This window comes from Neofelis nebulosa, chromosome 14, assembly GCF_028018385.1.
Source record: "Neofelis nebulosa isolate mNeoNeb1 chromosome 14, mNeoNeb1.pri, whole genome shotgun sequence".
Lineage (NCBI taxonomy): Eukaryota > Metazoa > Chordata > Mammalia > Carnivora > Felidae > Neofelis > Neofelis nebulosa.
In genome coordinates, this window is record NC_080795.1 from 47,889,198 (window position 1) to 47,910,108 (window position 20,911).

At 41.1% G+C, this 20,911-nt stretch overlaps 1 protein-coding gene across 2 annotated transcripts in view; it reads right to left on the reverse strand.

The window, feature by feature from the left end:
* Positions 1-20,911, reverse strand: part of NCALD (neurocalcin delta) — a 397,251-nt gene that overhangs the window by 265,854 nt on the left and 110,486 nt on the right. For both annotated transcript variants that reach the window (XM_058698721.1, XM_058698720.1), the window contains exon 2: positions 6,789-6,841. The gene's annotated coding sequence lies outside the window, so the exon portion shown is untranslated. The remainder of the gene's footprint in view (positions 1-6,788; positions 6,842-20,911) is intronic.

Consider the following 20,911-nt stretch of genomic DNA (forward strand, 5'->3'; position numbering starts at 1 on the left):
TGGGCTGACAGCTCGGAGCCTGGAGCCTGTTTCCAATTCTGTGTCTCCCTCTCTCTCTGCCCCTCCCCCGTTCATGCTCTGTGTCTCTCTGTCCCAAAAATAAATAAAAAACATTGAAAAAAAAATTAAAAAAAAAAAAAAAAAAAAAAAAGATTGTGTGTGTGTGTGTGTGTGTGTGTGTGTGTGTATGTGACAGACATATATGTATATACAATTATTAGGAGGAGAACCACTGTCTCCTCCCCCGCACCTCTGCCTGGGCACATAAAACTGTTTGTCTTCTTAAAACTACTGGAAAGTAATTTCTACCCTTTGCTGCATCCCTTCTCAAGTTGCTCAAGTTGCTGGGGCCAAGTAAGGAAAGGGACTTGGAGGTCTGGGCACCCTCCCTTCTACTTCTGGCCTCACACTTTCCCATGAAAGTGTATTTTAGCAACAGAATAATAGGAGACCTGATTATAGCTGACCCTGGCCATAATTTAAGCTCATGCTCAATCCAGCATCACTGGGAATAAAACTGATGTCTTGCTCCCTGTCTGAAGTCTGCATTTAGTTCTTCGCCCATAGCAAACCCAGCCTTGATTTCTTTTGCAGCAGCAACATGTCCAACTCAAAGATACATTTCCCAGACTCCCTTGCAGCTAAGGGTGACCACTGACATTAAAGCAAAATTCACTGGCCTCAGGCAACTGAGATAACTCTTTGTCTGGGTTGGCTCAGCTGGGAGGCATGACCTTGGGCTTTTCTGGAGGGCTTCTCTATCTACTTGCTGAGAACAAACACATACATGATGGTCCCAAGTTGAAAAAGATATGTGAAAATAATTTAATAATATTGCCAGGACTCTTTGACTTCATGTCTCTCACTAAGGGGAAGGAAAGGTAGGCCTGCAAATACCTGGGTACAAAAGCAAAAGGAAAGACGAAAGGAAGGCAGGCACTATGATAATCCAGTGATTGTGGCTGGCTTTTTTATGGTATCAAAGGAAAGAGGACAACTTGAGAATTGGGATGAATGTAAAATTAACTTTTATCGAAAGATGGGGAAAAATGAAGAAAACTAGAATTCTGGCAGCACATTCTCATCACTGCATCACAAGGTACTCAAAGTTGGGAAGATTCAAAAGCTGAGGGCTCTTGGCACGGGTCTCCACAGAGGGATGGGTCCTTGGCTAGACCTTGGCTTTGAAGCCTCAATAGTAGCTTCATGTAGGAACTGCAACCAAGGTGGAGAGGAAGGCCAAACTGCCCCTATGAGGCAGGCTTCATAGGTCTAAGAAATACCTTTCTTTATAAGAGGAAGCAACAGAAAATCCCTGCTACCAGACAGAGAGTCAAGGGTTTTGAGCGCTAGGGACCGAAGCTCAAAAAAGAGTTTGAAAATAAAGGCATTAAGTATGCATATCAATCATTATTGTTCAATGAAATCCAATAATTTAACTAGACAATGCATTTAAATGCCTTAATTCTGTGCACTATGTCCCGATTTATTCCTAAACTGGACTACCTTCACAATATTTTGACTTTGAAGGATTTTAATCTCATTATTAAAAGCACAGTTGGCTAAAAAGGAAAAGAAACAGTGATTATGTAAAACACCACTTCTCAAAGATCCGAGTGCATAAGAATCCCTCCGGATCTTGCTACCTTGTTAAAATGCAGGTTCTGATTCATCAGGTCTGAATGGGACCTGCATTCTGCTAACAAGTGCTCAGGTGATGCTGATGCTGCTGGTCCCCAGGGCCACTAGTGGATTAGCAAGGATGTAGAGGGTTAAACATATCCAAGCTGCAAGTCAATGTGACTGTTCCTGAGATGGCTGGGGAATCAAGATTTGTCTGGAATCGTCTGGAATTATGATACTGCACTGCTTGGCACCATGGACATCTGGCGTTCTTCAAGATACTGCACTCTACCCCTTTTCTGAGAAGCTGCAAACCTCCAGAATGCCTGCTTGCTGTCCCTTTCTTGTCTTCTTTTAACTTGCTTCCCTTTCTCCTCTTTTCTCATGAAGGCAACTAGAGAAGGGAAAGGCAATCTTGCTCCTTCCCTCACCTCGGCCCACAGAATCAAGCTATTCTATTGTGTGATTCCCGTCCCTATACGCAGTTATTTCCTGAGAAAGAAAAAAGAAGGCCAAGTAGAGCCAACCCAAGAGAAGAAGAAAATTTAAATCCTCTCAGTGCTCCCATTAAGTTTTGAATTGTGGTTTTACTGCCTTCCTTTATTTCAGCCTTCGTCCATTTCTAGCTGGCATTTTTATTTACAACCCAAATTTTCCTTTATTGACAGTGGCTTTAAAAAGCTGCAACACAGTTCTGCATCCACTGAAGACAAGACCGCCACAGAAAATATCACTTCCTAACAATGAGAAAAAGCTGCATAATTCCACAAAATCACAACTTGTATCGAGCCAGTCGGACAGCTAAGATTACAAGGCAACCAGGTGGACTAATTTAGAGAATGACATGGACCTCCAAGGAGAGATGGGACACACAAACTGTCACCTCTGACAGAGTGCTCTAGGAGGAAAGAACCATCATAAAAGCAGGGAAGAAAAAAACAGCTGAAATGTTAATGAATCCTAAAGGGCAAGTATGTACTAGCATGGAATCCCTGGGAGCCTCTCTCAAGCTTCTTTTCCCATCGGCTTCCAGTGGGTACTCACGAGAAGGATGAAGGGGAGGGTCTGAGACTGAAGAGTGATTCTTTATTTGGGCACAGGCAAGAAACCCATCCTCTTCCCACAACTTTGTTCCACATTAAGCAAGAGCTTTCAACCACTGGGAGGGGAGCAGAAAACCTTCTCACTCCCAAGATCCAAGCAAAAAGATCCATGGATTCTTGAGAAGGGCAGAAGCAAAAGCTATCTACCCCTGATGGAAGGACAACAGACTCAGGCCCAGAATCCAGTGCTGACACAAAGAAGAAATCTGCTGCCACTCAGCGAGGGGCAGGATGCTCTCTCCCACCAAGACACCCACAGACACAAGGCAGAGATTGGCTGCTGTGAAGAGGAGCAAGGTACCAGGACAAAGCCCAGGTCCCAAGGTGTGGACCCACAAGGTCCGCCCAAGACTGAGGCTGAACCAGGAAAGCTGACGACCTCACCACCAAAGCGACCACATTACACCGAGCACCGAGCAAAATGAGCACCAACGTGGAGAGAGATCCCCTCAGCGGAACAGGTGCGGCACGTCTGTCGAAGGCTAAGGACGGGGTTTAGACAGTGGGAAAACCCTCTGGCACACCAGGCCAACTAAGCATAAGGTGACTACAGTCCACCACTGGACAACGCTGGAGTCTGGCGGGCTGAAGGTAACTACAGCCACCAGGAACCCAAACCCCCCCAAAGTCCTTATCAACAACGGTTCCTGTCATCTGCTAACAAGCTTACTTGAACCCTCACATCGATGACCTTACAAAAGAAAAAGTGTCCAACATGAAACCAAAATTATGACGTATTTTAAAAACTAAGGAAAAACAACCCACTGTCAGGATAAAGCAACTTACAGAACTAGACAGCTATGACTCACATATTGGAACACTCAGACTGAGATTTTAAAATAGCTATGATTAATATGTAAAAGGTGCTCATTAAAAGAAGAATAAAATGCAGGAAAAGATGGAAAAAATCATGGAAACTGTAGGAAACAAATTCTAGAAATAAAAATGTATATCAGAAGTAAAGGTTTCCTTTGACAGGCTGATGAGGAGATAGGATACATTTAAAGAAAAGAATCCGTAAACTTAAAGACTTGTCAAAAGAAATTATCCAAAGAGAAAGGGCAATTTTTTTTTAAGTATCCAGGAACTGTAGAACAATATCAAATAGTCTGATATGCATGTAATTAGAGTACCAGAGGAGGAGGAGAGAGAAAAAAGTGCCAAGATAATTAAAAAAGAAAAAGGATAGCTTTTTTAACACATAGTGCTGGAAATTTAGATGTCCATATAAAAAAGTAAACCTTGACTTTTACCTCACACCAGATACAAAAATTACCTCAAAATGTGTCATATAACTAAATGTAAAGCTTAAAACTATGTAATTTCTAGAAAAAAAAAAAACAAGAACATATTTGTATTCTTGGTTTTAGAATCCTGACACCCATAAGAGAAAAAAATTTGATTAAGTTGAATTTCATGAAAATTAAAAACTTCTGATCTTCTAAAGCACATGTTTGATAAAAAGCTTGTATCCCCAATATATTTGATTATAGATCAATAACAGAAAGATAGGTAACGTGAGTTGAAAAATGGGGGAATGATTTGAACAGACATTTCACCAAAGATATACAGACGCCAAAGAAACACTTGAAAAGGTGTTCAACATTAGGAATCACTAGGGAAGTGAGAATTAAAGCTACAAGAAGGTACCACTATATACGAACTCAAATTGCTAAAATTACAAAGACTGATACTAAGTGCTGATAGGCTGTGGAATAACTAAAACTTTCCTATATGGCACAGTCACTTCTGAAACAGCTAGAGGGATTTTTCTTAAACAACGTTAAGCACACAGTTGCTATGCTTACCACGTGATCCAATAATCCTACTTGTAGTAATTTACCCAAGAAAAATGAAAATATAAATCTGTACAAAGACCCATTAATCAGTGACTACAATAGCTTTGCTAATATAGCCCAAAACTATCGATAACCCAAGTGTTCATCAACTGGTGAATGGATAAACACATTGTGGTACACCCACACGATGGAATTCTACTCGGTAATAAAAAAGAACAAACTACTGATATGGGAAAAGCAGGCAGGAATCTCAAAGACTTTATGCTAAATGAAAGAAGCCTGAAATGAAAGTTTACATATTGGACAACTTGATTTACATACTATGAGAAAAGAAAAACCCTGGAACAGAAATCAGATCGGCAGTTGTCAAGGGCTGCAGGTAAGGGGAGTCCAAAGGAACACTCTTTCAGATGTTGGATATACTCTGCATTGTGACCGTGGTCATGGTTACATGATTGTATACAGTTGCTGAAATTTATTAAACCATAAATTTCAAGAGAATGAATTTTACTGAGTATTACTTACACCTCAGTAAGCCTAACCAAAATAAATAAATAGATAGATAGTACTACAGACAGCTTACTTGACAACTATATCATAAATAAATATTCATTTAAAAAAAAAAAGCTGCTCAACTTAAAAAAAATAGTACTACAGCAAAAGGAATGTGCTTGGTCAAGTGTGTATCCACATAGAAAAAATTAATCTTGACCCTTTACTTCACATCATACACAATACAATCAATTTCAGATGTATTATAGATCAAAATGTAAAAATAAAATCATACAGCTTTCAGAAGAAAACAGAAAACATCTTTCTGATCTTGGAATAACGCCAAAATTTCTTAAATAGAACAGGAGTGCCAACCACAAAAGAAAAAAAATGAATAATTTATATCATTTTAAAGGAATTTCTGCTCATTAAAAACTGGAAGATAAACCACAGGAAAAAAAAGGAGATATTTACAATATATATAACCTGGCAAAGGCTCAAATCCAGAATACTTATTAAAAATGTCTACAATTCAATAAGAAAGACAATTCACTAAGACAACCCAATTTTATTTCCAAAAGACTTGAATAAGCACCTCAAGTTTTTTAAGATTTGAAAAGGATTTTCATAAACAAGATATACAAATGGTCAATTAATATATGAAGATGTACCCAACTTCATTAGTCGACAGGGAAATGCAAGTTAAAACTACAACTTGATATTATAGGCCTACCAGCAGAGCTTAAATTAAAAAAACAATCCAACAAAAACAGAAAATACCTTGTATTGGCAAAAATATAGAAAATCAGAACTATCACACACTCCTGATTGGCAGTTAAATTTTTAAATTAATGCAACCATTTTGGAAAACTCTTTGATAGTATTTGCTGAAGCAGAACATACACCTACCCCAAGACCCAGAAATTCCCCTCCTGCATACAAAGCCAACAGAAATGTGTCTATAGAGCCACAAACAAAACTTACCAAAACTGACTCAGGAAGAAATAGAAAACCTAGATAAATCAGAAGTTAAAACACAGGGTAAAAATTCCTCCCTCAAAGAAAACAACATGCCCAAACTGGTTCATCATTAAGTTTCATCACACCTTCAAGGAACCAGTAATTCTAATATTTTGAAAACCATTCCTGAAGAGGAAAATACCAGACAGGAAAATTTTGGCCAATGTTGGGACTAAAATTTAGCAAACTACATCTCGCTGAGTATAGAAAGGATAATGCACCATGATCAAGTTTGGTTTTATCTTAGCAATGCAAGCTAGCTTAACATCCTAAAATTAATTAAAGTCAATTACCATGAACAAGATTTTTATCAAGGGATAACAATCATTTGATCACCTCAGTAGGTTAGAAAAGCATTTAATAAAATTCAACATGCAGGTGAAATAATTCACTTTGAAAAAACTAGGAATAGGAGAGAAACTTCTTAACCTGATAAAGAATATTATTAAAGTAACACCATCAAATTATGTCCCATAATTGATTTGACACAACTTAACTACTGTTGCACGTTTAGATTCTTTCCTCTTTATTTGGCTATTATAATTTGTGCTGTGATAAACAGCTTTGTGCATGTTGATAAAGTTGCCTAACCTCCCTGTGCCTTAATTTCCTCATGTGCAAGATGAAAATAAAGCAGCACCTGACTCAGAAGGCTATGGCAAGGCTCAAATAAGATGTTGGATTTAGGTCTTAGGGAGTCTTGGGAGAAAAGTATGGCTTATAAATCTGAAAAATCTTATTCTATATTTACCTGGTGGCAGATTTCTCAAAGCACACCGTAGGCTCAAGTCAGAAGAAGTCACTCTGTCAAAAACAAATAAAGTTATTGTCTTAGGTTATCAGGAACCAAGGATGTAATATCTGAGGAATGCAACCGACGATGGGAAATACCACGTGCTCCGGGATTCCCCTGCACCATTTGGACTTCTGCCCATCCCGGCTTCCTTCCCCCAGTCAAGTGAGGATGACTACTATCATACTCTTTTCATCTGCCCTTGACCTACAGCACTCCATTTCTGCCCAGCAGCCAGAATGACAATTCTAAAATTTGAGCATGGCACGCTATACCTCTCCTGGAACCCCTTCCACAACTTCCTCTTACTCTTGGGATAAAGGCCAACCTCCTTGCCATGTCTTCTAAAGGCCCTTCATCATCTGCTGCCCACCTACTTCTCTACCTTTGTTTCTCATCTCTGTTACCACTGTCTGTGCTCCAGCTACCCTGGACTTCCTTCAGCTTCTCCTTCGTTGCCACCTCCCTGCTTTTATACACACGGCTCTCCCTTTCCTACTCCCTTCCCCACTCCCTCCCCCTTCCCCACTCACCTCCACATGACTAACTCCTACTGGTCCTTCCATTCTCCACTCAAGTGTCACTTCTTCAGCCAGGCCATCTGCTCCCCTTGACTATCTTAAATTCCTCTATTTACTCTCCCAAAGAAGCCTGCACTTTTCTCTAACATCATGCATGCAACTACTTACTCAGTATATCTCGTCTTCTCTGTGAGCCCAGGGATCACAGTTATTTTGTTTACAGCTATATCCTTATGCCTTGCCTAGCACTGGTCTCACAGTAAAAACTTAATAAATATGTATAGAGTAAAAGAATTACTAAACTCCCTCCTCATTCCTGAGCTTTCTAACTCATCTTTTCATTCATGCTGCTAATTTAACAGACTTCCTCGTTCACTACCACATACCATCAATTGTTAAGGTTCACTGATTGTACAGACAATGCTGTTTTATAGAACAGTAAGAAAAAAATGGCTGCAAATTAAATTGTGATACAATACTAACATTTAGAACTTTTATTTTATACTTATTGAAAGAGATCTCTATTAGACTTATGTAATACCTGAGTTTTATTATACCCATCAAAAAGGAGAGTATGAAAATGTAAGTGAAATAAATTGGTTAGGTATGCAAATTTACTTTGGTTTAGGCATTCAGTCGGAAGCCACTCTTCAAATGACAGTTGACATAATATCCAATGAGTGTGTTTTCCCACACAATATTGTCCTCTATGCCACCAAAGCCTTTAGTAATGCAGCATTTCCTTTTTTTTAAAGTTTATTTATTTTGAGAAAGAGAGAGAGTGCATGCACGTGGGAAAAGGGCAGAGAGAGAAAGAGAGAGAGAGAATCCCAAGGAGGCCCCGCCCTGTCAGCACCGAAACCCACGTGGGGCTCGAGCTCACGAACCCTGAGATTATGACCCTAAGCAGAAATCAAAGAGTAGGACGCTTAACCAGCTGAGCCACCCAGGCACCCCAGCAATGCAGCATGTTTTAAAAGTGTTCAAGTATTGTATCTGGGATCTTCTTCTGAGCTTCGGATGCTTTTCCACAAGTGTTGGTGTTGGCAAGAAGATCTTACTAACAGATACCAGGAGATTTCAGTCAACACCTAGGACTTACATTCCTTTCTCAGATGGTCATCAAATGGATCGCTGACTGAAACAACGGGGGGTTTCCGTTGTCTTGTCCTGCTACCAGAACTACCAAGTTCACACGTGCCCAGGCAATGCAACTACAGCACAAATACCACCGGACCAATCGCAACAAAAGATGCATTTGGTTGTAGACACATTCCGGTATCAGAGTCTCAAAATGTGAGAAAAATAAAACTCGACTCAGAAGCAATGAAACATGAGAGGTTAAAAAAAGACTCTTCAGAGAACTGAGGAAAGTCAATAAAGCAAGAATGCAAATAAATAAAAGGAATAAAAGTCAATAAAAGGAAAAATGCAAATTCTCTCTCTCTCTCTCTCTCTCTCTCTCTCTCTCTCTCTCACACACACACACACACACACACACACACACACAAGCATGATCAGAAATTTTGACTTCTCACACACTGAAGTATGGAAATGAGTCCTCAAGGCACTGGCCTGGGAAGGCAGGGGGCAAATTTGGCCCCACTCCACCAGCCAGGTCCTGGCACAGTTGCCTCCACCCTGGAGGAAGAAGGCAATTCCTGACTTTTCACCAGCCCAGCCGTGCCCTCATGGACAGAGTCCTCCCCGAGGTGTGTCCTCTCCCCAACTACTTTTAACCTCTAACTTTTTACCTATTAAAATACTTTTTCTTCCCTTATTCTGTGTGTATGATTTTTAAAAAACAGACCTGCCCGCTTAAAGTTTTAGCTGTATAATACAGTGCCGTTAACTATAGGTACCATGTTATATAGCAGATCTCTAGAAGCTGTCCACCTTGCATGATTGAAACTTACATCCATTGAACAGCAACTTCCCTTTTCCACCTCCCCCAGCCTCTGGCAACGATCACTCTAGCTTCTGCTGTACGAGTGTGACTGCTTTAGACACTTCTGATTAAGTAGAATCATGCAAGCCTGGCTTATTTCACTTCACAGAATGTCCTCAGGGTTCATCCATGTTGCTGCAAATGACAGGATTTCCTTCTTTTTTAAGGCTGAGTACTACTCCATGGTATGTATATACCATGTAAAATATCATTTTTAAGGACACCACTTTTAAGTTAAAGGAAAATCCTTAGAAACGTGCCATCACATTAGAGCAGAGCAGACTATAGTGCCAGGGGTTTCCTCATCCCCAGGCCAGTATTCCAGGATCTTGGGGTCTCAATTTGTGAATGCTCATCAATGGCAGAGAAAAGGAGAAAAAAGAGACACCACCAAATAAGCCAGTGAGCATCTCTGTGCCCCAGTTTCCTCACCTGTAAAATGGTCATAGTCAGGGTTCCAGGAGGAAAGAGATTACACACTCGAATGGGCGTTTTAATGAAGGGGATTATTTACAAGGCATGGACAGGGTTAAGGAAACTGCCAAGGGATAAAGTAGGTACCTCCTATTGACCAAATCCGAAGAGAAGCCAGAGGGCAGATAAGCCCATTGATGTGATCCCTGGAGATGAGCGTCCCAAGGCTGAAAACAATGTTGAGAAGGAGATGACAGAGAATTTGGGGATGGCAGAGAATAAACACCCAGCACACGTCATCTCTGAGTTCCCATAGAATTCTAATATTCTGTGACCATTCTGGTACAGAATTAAGCTTTATAACAGCAAGAAAAAAATTCTGTTTACTTCAAAGATTTGAGGATAATCCACCAGGATGCATTTTTTCATCCCTCTGTCTGCTTAGCCCAGATAACAGCACTCATTTGCTGCTCCTGGAAACAGCTCATATTAAGAACATCACACTAAGCAGTCCCTGTTTTCCTTTAACTGAGAGCTCTTACAAATGTAGTGGGATTCCTTTTGGAGCTAGTAATTGATGTTCCTCCTCCTCGTCTTAGCCCCTGAGACCCTCCCCTTTTCCGGAAGGAGGATCCTGTAGCATCCACGACCTCACAGATGAGATGTTCCAGCAGGAGCAGAGAAAAGGCTTTTGGCTTTCTAAAGTCCAGCACTTAGTCTCAGACGACAGACAACAGAGCCAGAGCAATGTTTACCACCTGCTCCAGCCCCCAACCCCACACCCAGACCAGAAGATTATTTTGTGGGGAGAAAGTGTAGAGAGAAAGGACCGAGCAGACATTGTGGTTCCTGAGCATGGGGCTCCCACAGCCTTTCCCCACAAGCTGAGACAGTAAATGGTTAAGTACCCCATGGGTTATTTCCCTCTTCTCACTCACAACTCATTTTCAAATCTCCCCTGCTTTCCCTGGCTGGGCCAGGCTCCAGGTACCACCTTGCCTACCGCACGCCCGCCCTCCAGCAGCGGCGAAGGCTACAGGCCTCGGGAGTCACGGGGTGTTCAGTCCTAGGACACAAGTGTGAGATTTCTAACTTCAGAAATCAAGGATCCTTTCAAAAGTCTCATTTGGATCAGTGGTTGCTTCTAGAGAAGTTCCTGGTATCACCTGTTTTAAGGACTCAGGCAAAGGTACTGTCCAGTTTCTAGCATCTGTCCTTTCCGGAATTTCGAGGCAATGCCATGCTCCAAAGTGCATGGGGTTTTGCTGAAACTGTTCTACAGATGTCCAGCTGGGCAGAGACAGCCATTAGAGAGATGTCACACAGTGGCGTGAAAGCTCTCTCAGAATAGAGGAGAGTCACGCTGAGTTAGAATGAAAACCCATTTGGAAAAAAACAGAAATACGTGTTCTGAGAAAAACACATCTTTTCTCCTTTCAAAGGAGTTAGGTTATTTCCAAGTGGCTTCATGATGTGAAAAAAGACTAACTTCTGGCAAACAAACTAAAAGCAGGAGGGAGGCTGCCATTCTGCCCATTTGAAAGGGGGAGTCTAGGTGGGCTGGAGGGTTCAATAATTATCTGATTGACTGTGGCCAAATTGCCTCACCTCTCTGTGTCTCGTTTTCCTCATGTGCAAAAATACCAGGGGTCTGGATTAAAAGAATTACTGAGGTCCTTTCCAACTCTAAGAACATATGACTTTCGAGCTGGAAAAGAGACTTTCCAGTTCAGAGTCCAGGGATTTGCTATTGAAAAATGAAGCAATGTAAGAGGAAATGCCATTATCAGCCAACGGGCTGTAGTCTGACAAATAACAGAAAAGAAATGCTCTGTGGAGCCTGTCACTTAACACGTTATAGCTGCATTCCCAGCGTGGATGATACCATACAAATGGGTTATTCCATGCATCTCGAGAATGCCCCGACCATATTAGGAACTCTCCTAAGTGGCTCCTCTCCTCTGTAACATTACACAGTGCCATTCCTGACATGGCCATTTCAGTCAGCTTCAGACTCAACTCTAGATGAAAATATTACACTTGGATGATTTGTCAAGTGCTAAGTCTAATCCTTGCAGCTCTTTTTCCAGAGTCCTTAAAAAGAAGAGTGCCAGATGTTAGACTTGTATATTTAATGGGAAACTGAATGGGGAAACAAAACAAAACGCAGCAAGCCTCGTTGTAATATTTAACTATTTTTGAAAACCCACCATCTAAACAAACCAAAAATAACATATTTTCAAAACTGTGACAAAGTCAAATGTCTCTTAAGTACAAAAAATAAGTCTATCATGGGCCATTCAGAATAAAGCAATCTGTCAGTTGTAAAATGCAAGCACTCCTTTATAAGTAGTTTGCATGCTTCCAACTCCCTCAATAAAAACCATATTAACATATCAAAAATATCCAGAGAGAATTTCATCAATGTCAGAAAACACTAGCTAATCAGTTACTTAGGTTACATCAGGCTGGATCTCCCACAAGCACTTAGCACTTATCAGGGATAAATATCATCTATTGCCCAAGCTGGTCCCCTTCTTGCTATCCCTTTCCACTCATCACACAAGCCAGGATACTGGACATCATTTAATATTCCTCTCATTGATAACCAAGTTCTATAGATTGCACCTGCTGAGCACCTCGGTCTCCTATCCTCGTCCCTACTGTCCCTCCCCAAGTCAAGCCTTCACCCTCTATCTACTGGACAATTTCAAAGTCTCTTAGCCTTTCATGTCATCAATTAATTCATCCATCCTCGACATTTATCTTTTTCAAAGATAAATGACATTTGACATGTCATTTCCCTGTCCATACCCACTCTTCAATGGGTTACTTACAGAAAGAACCTAAACTTCAGCATAGTGTCCCCCCTCACACCATGTGCTCCAACCTGGTCACAACTGCTTAGTTTTCCACTGATTGTGATATCCAGGTCTCTGTGTCCTAGCCAACCATCTCCTCCCCATCCCACCTCCAAAAGGGTCCATCTAATAATTCTGCTTCTTGGGAGATGAAAACTCCTCCCTGGGCCTGTGCAGTCCATCCCCTCCCTCTCTCTTCACCTGACACTGCCCTCCTTCACCGCTGCTCAGATCCGGCTGTCCCAGCCCTCTGTAGGGTCTGCCTCGCTCCTTCAGGCAGCCATTGGTACATGTTGAGGCCCGTTCCTAACTACTCTCCACTTGCCTAACATGAACTCATTCTTTGGCTCTCAAGGTCAGTGTGATTCCCCCTGAGAGACTTTCCCTGACCTCTCAAAAGAAAATCTGGTTCTTCTGCTGCATACTATGCAGCCTACTATTCTTTTCCCCTATTGCAGTTAATCACAACCAACGGTTACGTGTTCATTATCGTGGTTGTTAATTCCAAACCCATCGCCCTCCATGGACACTGACCTCTATGAAGTAGAGACACTTCAGGTCCAAAATTCCCCCCCAGAGGCTAGCACAGTGCCTAGCACACAATAAAAGTTTTTAGACCAATTCATGGTATTGCCAGCTTCACTTGCTTTGCACAAAGCTCCTTTCACTCCTCCCCGAGTCCCCACATCTTCAAGCTACTGGGTTGGGTGGGCTCTAGGGAGGAAGTTTGGCCTTTCTAAAGCCTCAGGACCAACTTCCAAAGCCCCCACCTCTCCTCCCACCTCTCCTTTACTCCAACCCATTAACTCATCTCAGATTGTTCATCCCTCAATTATACAAAGCAGGGAGCAAATCTGGCAAAGGTGGAACTATCTTTAGAGAATCAAGGAGGAAGAAGAAACTTAGTGGGTAAAAGCAAAATTCTCTGAGGGGGAGAGGAGCGGAATTTCAAACACTGCATGTTAACAGTATGTGTTGCTTGTGCATACACACGTGCACCCACATACAAACACGCAGGCAGAGAGACTATGCATGATTAAAAGAGGTGGAAGAGACAATAGCTCCAAAACCTATTTAAGAACACAACAGGGACTGTGTATTAGGTGGTTTAGGAATTACTGTTAATTGTCTTGGGTATAATCATGATATTGCGGTTATGTGGAATAATGTCCCCATTCACTTGAGAAGTATTTGGGGGTGAAGTATCAAGGCATTCTCAACCTGTATTCAAGTGAGTCAGAAAAGAATGTGCACATTTATAGAAAAAACTTGCTTAAACACAAACTTGATCCAATGTGTGTGTATATGGAACAAGCAAGAACGAGAAAGCGCGTGTAGCAAAATGAGATTGTGACTATGTACTATTCTGTCAACTTTTCTGTCAGTTGGTTTTAAAAATAAAAACGAATGAAAAATAAATAAATAGTAAGTAAGGAAATAAAGGCCCTTTCACATGTGCACTAAATATCCCCCACAACGCCAAATATTCTTATAAGCTCTCGCTGCACTGACCTGAGGGGGAAACAACACCCACAGCCCTTCATGTTGGGAGCGATTATTTACTAAGCCCTCAGGGAATGCAGCTTTCGGATGGAAAAGTAAGAGCTTCTGGGCAGTGCCTGGAGAAGGACTAGCCCTGGAGGAATCAAGATAACCTCTTGAGCATTTCCTGATGGCCTCAGCACAGCGGCCCCTGCACAAGACAGTCTGCCTTCTTCTTTGCCCTTATACCTCCCCTCCTGATAAATGACCAAGATTCAAACATGAATATCATGCAGCCCCAATCCTCCAGTTATTTATTCCAAGAATGCCTGCTTAATTTATTGTTCAAATGAAGATACTTTTCAGAGTGAAAGAGGATGCTAACCAGACAGGGTGCTAGGACAGAGCATATACTGGGGCTGTCCCAGGAAACCTGGAGCTGTCTTGGGAACATCTGGATATATGGTCAACCTATTTATTTTCCAGGAGTGGGTATATTAGACACATAAAATGCCGGCAACAACAATGTTCATTTAACTATGTAACAAAATAATACAAAGCAACTGCCATTGACAAATTGCCTGGAAGTTCAAAAGTAGGATAAAGTAATTTCTTTGGAGGAATCAGGAAGAAATTCATGAAGGAGGGCCATTTCACATTGGTCTTAAAAACAAGAATAGTATTTCTGTACGTAGAGATGGAAGGGAAGGGAAGGCCATTCCAAATGGAAATAATTACATGAGCAAAGGCCAAAGTAGGAAAGCATGAGAGTTTACCAGGAAAATTGAAGCAATCTAAAGTAGCTGATCTGAAGGGGTGTCCAAAGGAAAAAGAAGAGATGAACCTAGAGAGGTAAATTGGAAGCACAGTGAAAAGTATATATTCAGTCCAACAGGCAACAGAGAGTCACTGAGGGTTTTTGAGAAGGACAGTAATAAGGCTGCAGAGGGCCTTGAATGTCAAGCTAAAGACTTAAGGCCCTCTAAGTCAAGCTAAGACTTAAGGATCAGATAGATCTTTTGTAGAACAATCTTCTACAATAAAACACCCATAAGTATTAACCAGTCTGCAAATAATGATATAAACCAAAAGAAAACTGTCACAGAATGAGAGAAGCTATTTGCAAATGACGTATCAGATAAAGGGCTAGTATCCAAAATCTATAAAGAACTTATCAAACTCAACACCCAAAAAACAAATAATCCAGTGGAAAAAATGGGCAAAACACATGAATAAACACTTCTCCAAGGAAGACATCCAGATGGCCAACCGACACATGAAAAAATGCTCAACATCACTCATCTTCAGGGAAATACAAATCAAAACCACCATGAGATACAACCTTACACCTGCCAGAATGGCTAACATTAACAACTCAGGCAACAACAATTTTATTTCAATAAATAAAATTTAAAGAAAGTATCTTTTAGGGAAATACAAATCAAAACCACAATGAGATACCACCTTACACCTGTCAGAATGGCTAACATTAACAACTCAGGCAACAACAGAAGTTGGCAAGGATGCAGAGAAAGAGGGTCTCTTTTGCACTGCTGGTGGGAATGCAAACTGGTGCAGCCACTCTGGAAAACAGTATGGAGGTTCCTCAAAAAATTAAAAATAGAACTACCCTATGACCCAGCAACTGCACTACTAGGTATTTATCCAAGGGATACAGGTATGCTGTTTCAAAGGGACACACGCACCCCCATGTTTACAGCAGCACTATCAACAATAGCCAAAGTATGGAAAGAGCCCAAATGTCCATTGATGGATGAATGGATAAAGAAGAGGTGGTATATATATACAATGGAGTACTACTCAGCAATCAAAAAGAATGAAATCTTGCCATTTGCAACTACGTGGATGGAACTGGAGGGTATTATGCGAAGTGAAATTAGTCAGAGAAACACAAAAATCATATGATTTCACTCGTATGAGGACTTTAAGAGACACAACAGATGAACATAAGGGAAGGGAGACAAAAATAATATAAAAACAGGGAGGGGGACAAAACAGAAGAGACTCATAAATGGAGAACAAACTGAGGGTTGCCAGAGGGGTTGTGGGAGGGGGGATGGGCTAATTGGGTAAGGGGCATTAAGGAATCTACTCCTGAAATCATTGTTTCACTACATGCTAACTAATTTGGATGTAAATTTAAAAAAAATAAAAAATAGAATTAAAAAAAAAACAACTGTCACAGACACTGATGTCATAAGCTTCTCAAAACCACCTTTATTCCTTCTGATGGGTGGTTCTGTTTTTGTGTGCTAGGTCAAGTATTACTTCTGGCAAATTTTCTCAGGAGCCCTGTGGCCAGAAAGCCAGTGTCACAGAAACAGAAACGAGAGAGTTAAAATGCTCAGAATTGTCCAAGCTTGAGAAGATGAAAAGAGAAAGCACAGCACTTGAACTAAAGGAAAAGCAGGTTACCAACAGGGGAGGGATGTGATAAATTTCCTTTGAAGATCGGAAATTATGTTTTGAAGGCAAAGCTAATTTTAATGCAAATTCTTCTACCCCCCACACACAAAAAAGCCTGAGGCAATCTCACATTTAATAAGATTAATTATAGTTTTTCCCAAAGGTTAATTTATAGATATGTATTGGATTACATGGAGAATTTTGCGGGGGAAAAATTAAGACAGTGTTTTGACCATTTTTAGTTTTATCCCAGATATCTGACAAGAGCACATGCCTCATAGACGAATATGTTATTGTAGAGAAAACTATTAATATCAAATCTTTTCAGCAAAGCAATCTCATTTCCAGAAAGAATGGCCTGACAGGAAGCCAGTGCTCTGGTCTCTAAACACAAAGCCCAGAATATTCGTAAACAGAAAGCACATATGCTCTTTCTATAGAGGGCGTGCCCTGTTCTACAAACACTATTCCCTGGTCAGCTGAGGCCATAAAAGAATTAAGAAAAGGCTGATCTAGAGAAGTAGTTCTTGAATTTTCGATCCATGGAGTTTTATATCTATAAGGACACCCAGGAAAAGTAAGCAGGAGCCAACTTGAAAAGGCTGCCACTGGGCTTTGAGCTTGCAAAATGATAATTGTAACTAAATGAAACCCATTATATGCTTACATCCACAAGGTCACACACGTATATATACCTTTGGAAGATGAAAGGGAACAAATTCATTATTTTGAAACCTGATAAACAAGAAGATCCAAATATTTTTCTTGTCTCTCCTATTATATGAACTATATACCACTGAGTGACCAAAAAATAGAGGGAGGTAAACAATTCTTTATAAAAGTATTCCACCTGATAAATTAAAAAAAAAAAGTCTAAACTAGAATGTCAACTCCAGGACATAAGTAATTCTAAGCACTGAGCATCAACAATTGTTAAGTTTACAAAAAGAGGGATCAGGCAGATATTACACACTTCCTGAACACTCCTTTAAAACTGCCAAAAAAAAAAAAAAAAAAATTCTATCTGAATCTAACCAAACCTTGAAATCCAGCTACCAAGTTGCAGGAAATATGGAAGACAGAGGAACACAGTGAAATGTCTCAGGAGTATGCAAGCGGCAAAATCCACACTATGAGCAACTCTACTAAGGTCAGAAGGCTGGATTTATCCACGCATAAACTATACAAAAAAGAAAAAGATGGAGCAGGACTCTATATTAAAAGAAAGGTGCATCAATTTTTTAAATGAGTGAATATTTTAAAAAGCATTTTCGGGGCACCTGGGTGGCTCAGTCGGTTAAGCGGCCGACTTCGGCTCAGGTCACGATCTCGCGGTCCGTGAGTTCGAGCCCCGTGTCGCGCTCTGTGCTGACAGCTCAGAGCCTGGAGCCTGTTTCAGATTCTGTGTCTCCCTCTCTCTCTGCCCCTCCCCTGTTCATGCTCTGTCTCTCTCTGTCTCAAAAATAAATAAACGTTAAAAAAAAAAAATTAAAAAAAAAAAAAGCATTTTCTAGGGATACACATTTGGGTGATTACTATAAAAGTCTGAATAATGGTCACTTATGAAGGAAAGTAGAAGGACTATAATTGAAACCAGGCATGTGGAAGAGGTGTCTGGGGTGAGGGGCAAATTTCTATTTCCTGACTTGGGTGGTCGTTACAAATGTTTTAGCCTTATGGGTATTTATTAAGCTATTATTTGATTTGGAAGGGGGGTGTCTTTCTGTGCTTTGTTTTACAATAAAGTTGCTTAATTTAAAAAAAAGAAGAAGAAGAAGAAAGAAATGTCAAGCAAACTCCTTAGAAGCATGAAAAAGCATCTAAAGAACCACCCGGTATTTTCCAAATTTGGCGGGGGGTGGGGGGGAGGTGTGGTGGTGTGTGATAGGTAAATAAGGCAATGATTCCTATTGGGGGAAGGTGAGTTAAAATATACTCACTACATTTCTATGATCGATACTAGAAAAGGGTCAACTAAAAAAACTTTTAAATTTTTTTTAATGTTTATTTATTTTTGAGAGACAGAAAGAGACAGAGCATGAGCAGGGGAGGGGCAGAGAGAGAGACAACAGAATTCGAAGCAGGCTCCAGGCTCTAAGCTGCCAGCACAGAGTCCGACACAGGACTTGAACCCACGAACCACGAGTTCATGACCTGAGCCGAAGTTGGCCGCTTAACCGACTGAGCCACCCAGGCACCCCCAACTAAGAAAACTTTAAAAGAAAGATATGTTCATTGATATGTAGAACTTTCTGTGGCCTCCATTCCCAATGAACCTCCCCGCAATCCCCAAATTGTTGTAGCCCATCTTCCACGTACAAGAAGATATGGTGTAACAAGCCAGGGGCAGGCCCTATATAAGAATCACAACTTAGAATACTAACATTTTGGAACAAAACCAGCCTCTTCTGCAAATTTTCTCCCTCTGAGAAATAGCTGCTGAGTTCTCCCCTTAAAAGCCAGTTCCTAGGCTCTTGTGGAGACAGGACTTCTGGCCTTGGACATCTGATGACCACATGACCTGAACTGCCCAGCGTAAGTTAACTGTGTCATTTGATCCACCAAAATCCACCTGATCCATAAAAATCAGGTAAGTGTAGCCACACTGTCACCGAGTGGAAGTGAAACGTAAGATGTGTCTGTAGCATGTCCTAAAGGTACAAATATTACCTTTAGGTGATTAGGTGACTCAGATTTCCACAGCCACCTCCTCCTGCTACACTGCTTTCTCTCAACCCACACCAATGGCCTCATGAGGAATTCCCTGGAATCAGCTGATGTTGAAAAAAAAAATGACTTGGGCATATTTTACAGATGATTCCCCATTATATGTCAGCACTCACTGGAAATAGATGTGGCCCTGAAAAAATAGTGGAGAAAGAAAATCTTCCCAGTTGGTAGAACTCTGCAGTACCTCTGGATATCCATTTTCTCTAGACTGAAAGATGGCCGGAAGTACAAATCTATAGTAACTCATAAATAGTGGTTAACGATTTGGCCAGACGTTCAGAGGGAATACAAAGAACAGAATTAAAACACCGGTTAAAAGGAGGACTGAGGAGTAGGTATATGGATGACCTTTTGGAATGGGCAAAGGGTATGAAATATCCATATCCCATGTGCATTCCCATAAAAGAGCATCTACTACAGGGCAGGTAGGTAGACAAGATAACACATTCTGAGAACATCAGTCAGCATTCTTTTCCCAGCTACCCCAGGACTTCTCTTTACAGTGTCCATGGCAGCAATCAAGCAGGTTACACACAGACTGACCAAGGCAAATCTGACTCCTACCATTACTGAGTTTTCAACTCCCCAACAGCAGAAGCCAACAATGAGCTCCGGTGCACTAGCTAGCCACCTGATGGGGGTTGATTTACATTGGTTCCCTTCCATCGTGGAGGGGACAAAGATTTGTCTTCGCTGGAGTAAACCCATTCTGGATATGGGCTTACCTTTTGCAAGTGCCACCATTCACATACTTACACAATGCCTTATTTTCCACCATAATCCCCCTCCTATTTCTTCTGGCCAAGGCAATTTCTCATAAAAGAAGTCCAGCAACTGGCTTAGGAACATGAAATTCTATGGTCTCGCCACATACTCCATCATCACCAGGAACAGCTGGCCTGACAGAATGGTGGAACCATTTACTGAAGGCTCAATTCCCTTACCAACTGGGAGATAATACCTTGAAAGTTTATGGCACTATCTTTTCAAAAAAAAATTTTTTTTTAACGTTTATTTATTTTTGAGACAGAGAGAGACAGAGCATGAACGGGGGAGGGTCAGAGAGAGGGAGACACAGAATCTGAAACAGGCTCCAGGCTCTGAGCTGTCAGCACAGAGCCCGACGCGGGGCTCGAACTCACAGACTATGAGATCGTGACCCGAGCTGAAGTCGGACGCTCAACCGACTGAGCCACCCAGGCGCCCCTATGGCACTATCTGAACAGGATGCAGTACACACTTTGAATCAACCGCTCATACAGGACGTTATTTCTTCCATAACTAGAACACGTTAAATCTGGGAACCAAAGGTTAATGTTGGAGAATCTGCTTTTATTACTACACCTAATAAGCTAATCACAACAATTTTGTTTCCTGCCCCTGAGATTTGGGGCTCTGCTGGTTTAGAGTTATCAGTTCTCAAGGAAAAATATTTCCATTGCGGCCACAAGAATGATTCCACTGAACTTCAATTTAAGACTGCCCCCTGGTCATTTTAGACCCTCATGCCATTGAGCCAATGGCCAAAAAAAAAAAAAAAAAATTTCTACTGTATGAACTGGGATGATTGGTCTCAATTATCAAGATGAAATAGGCTTGCTGCTAAAGAACAGAGGCATGTCTGTAATCCAGAGGACTCTCTGGGGTTCCATTTATTGCTTCCATGTCTAGTAGTAAAGTTAATAGAAGATTTTACCA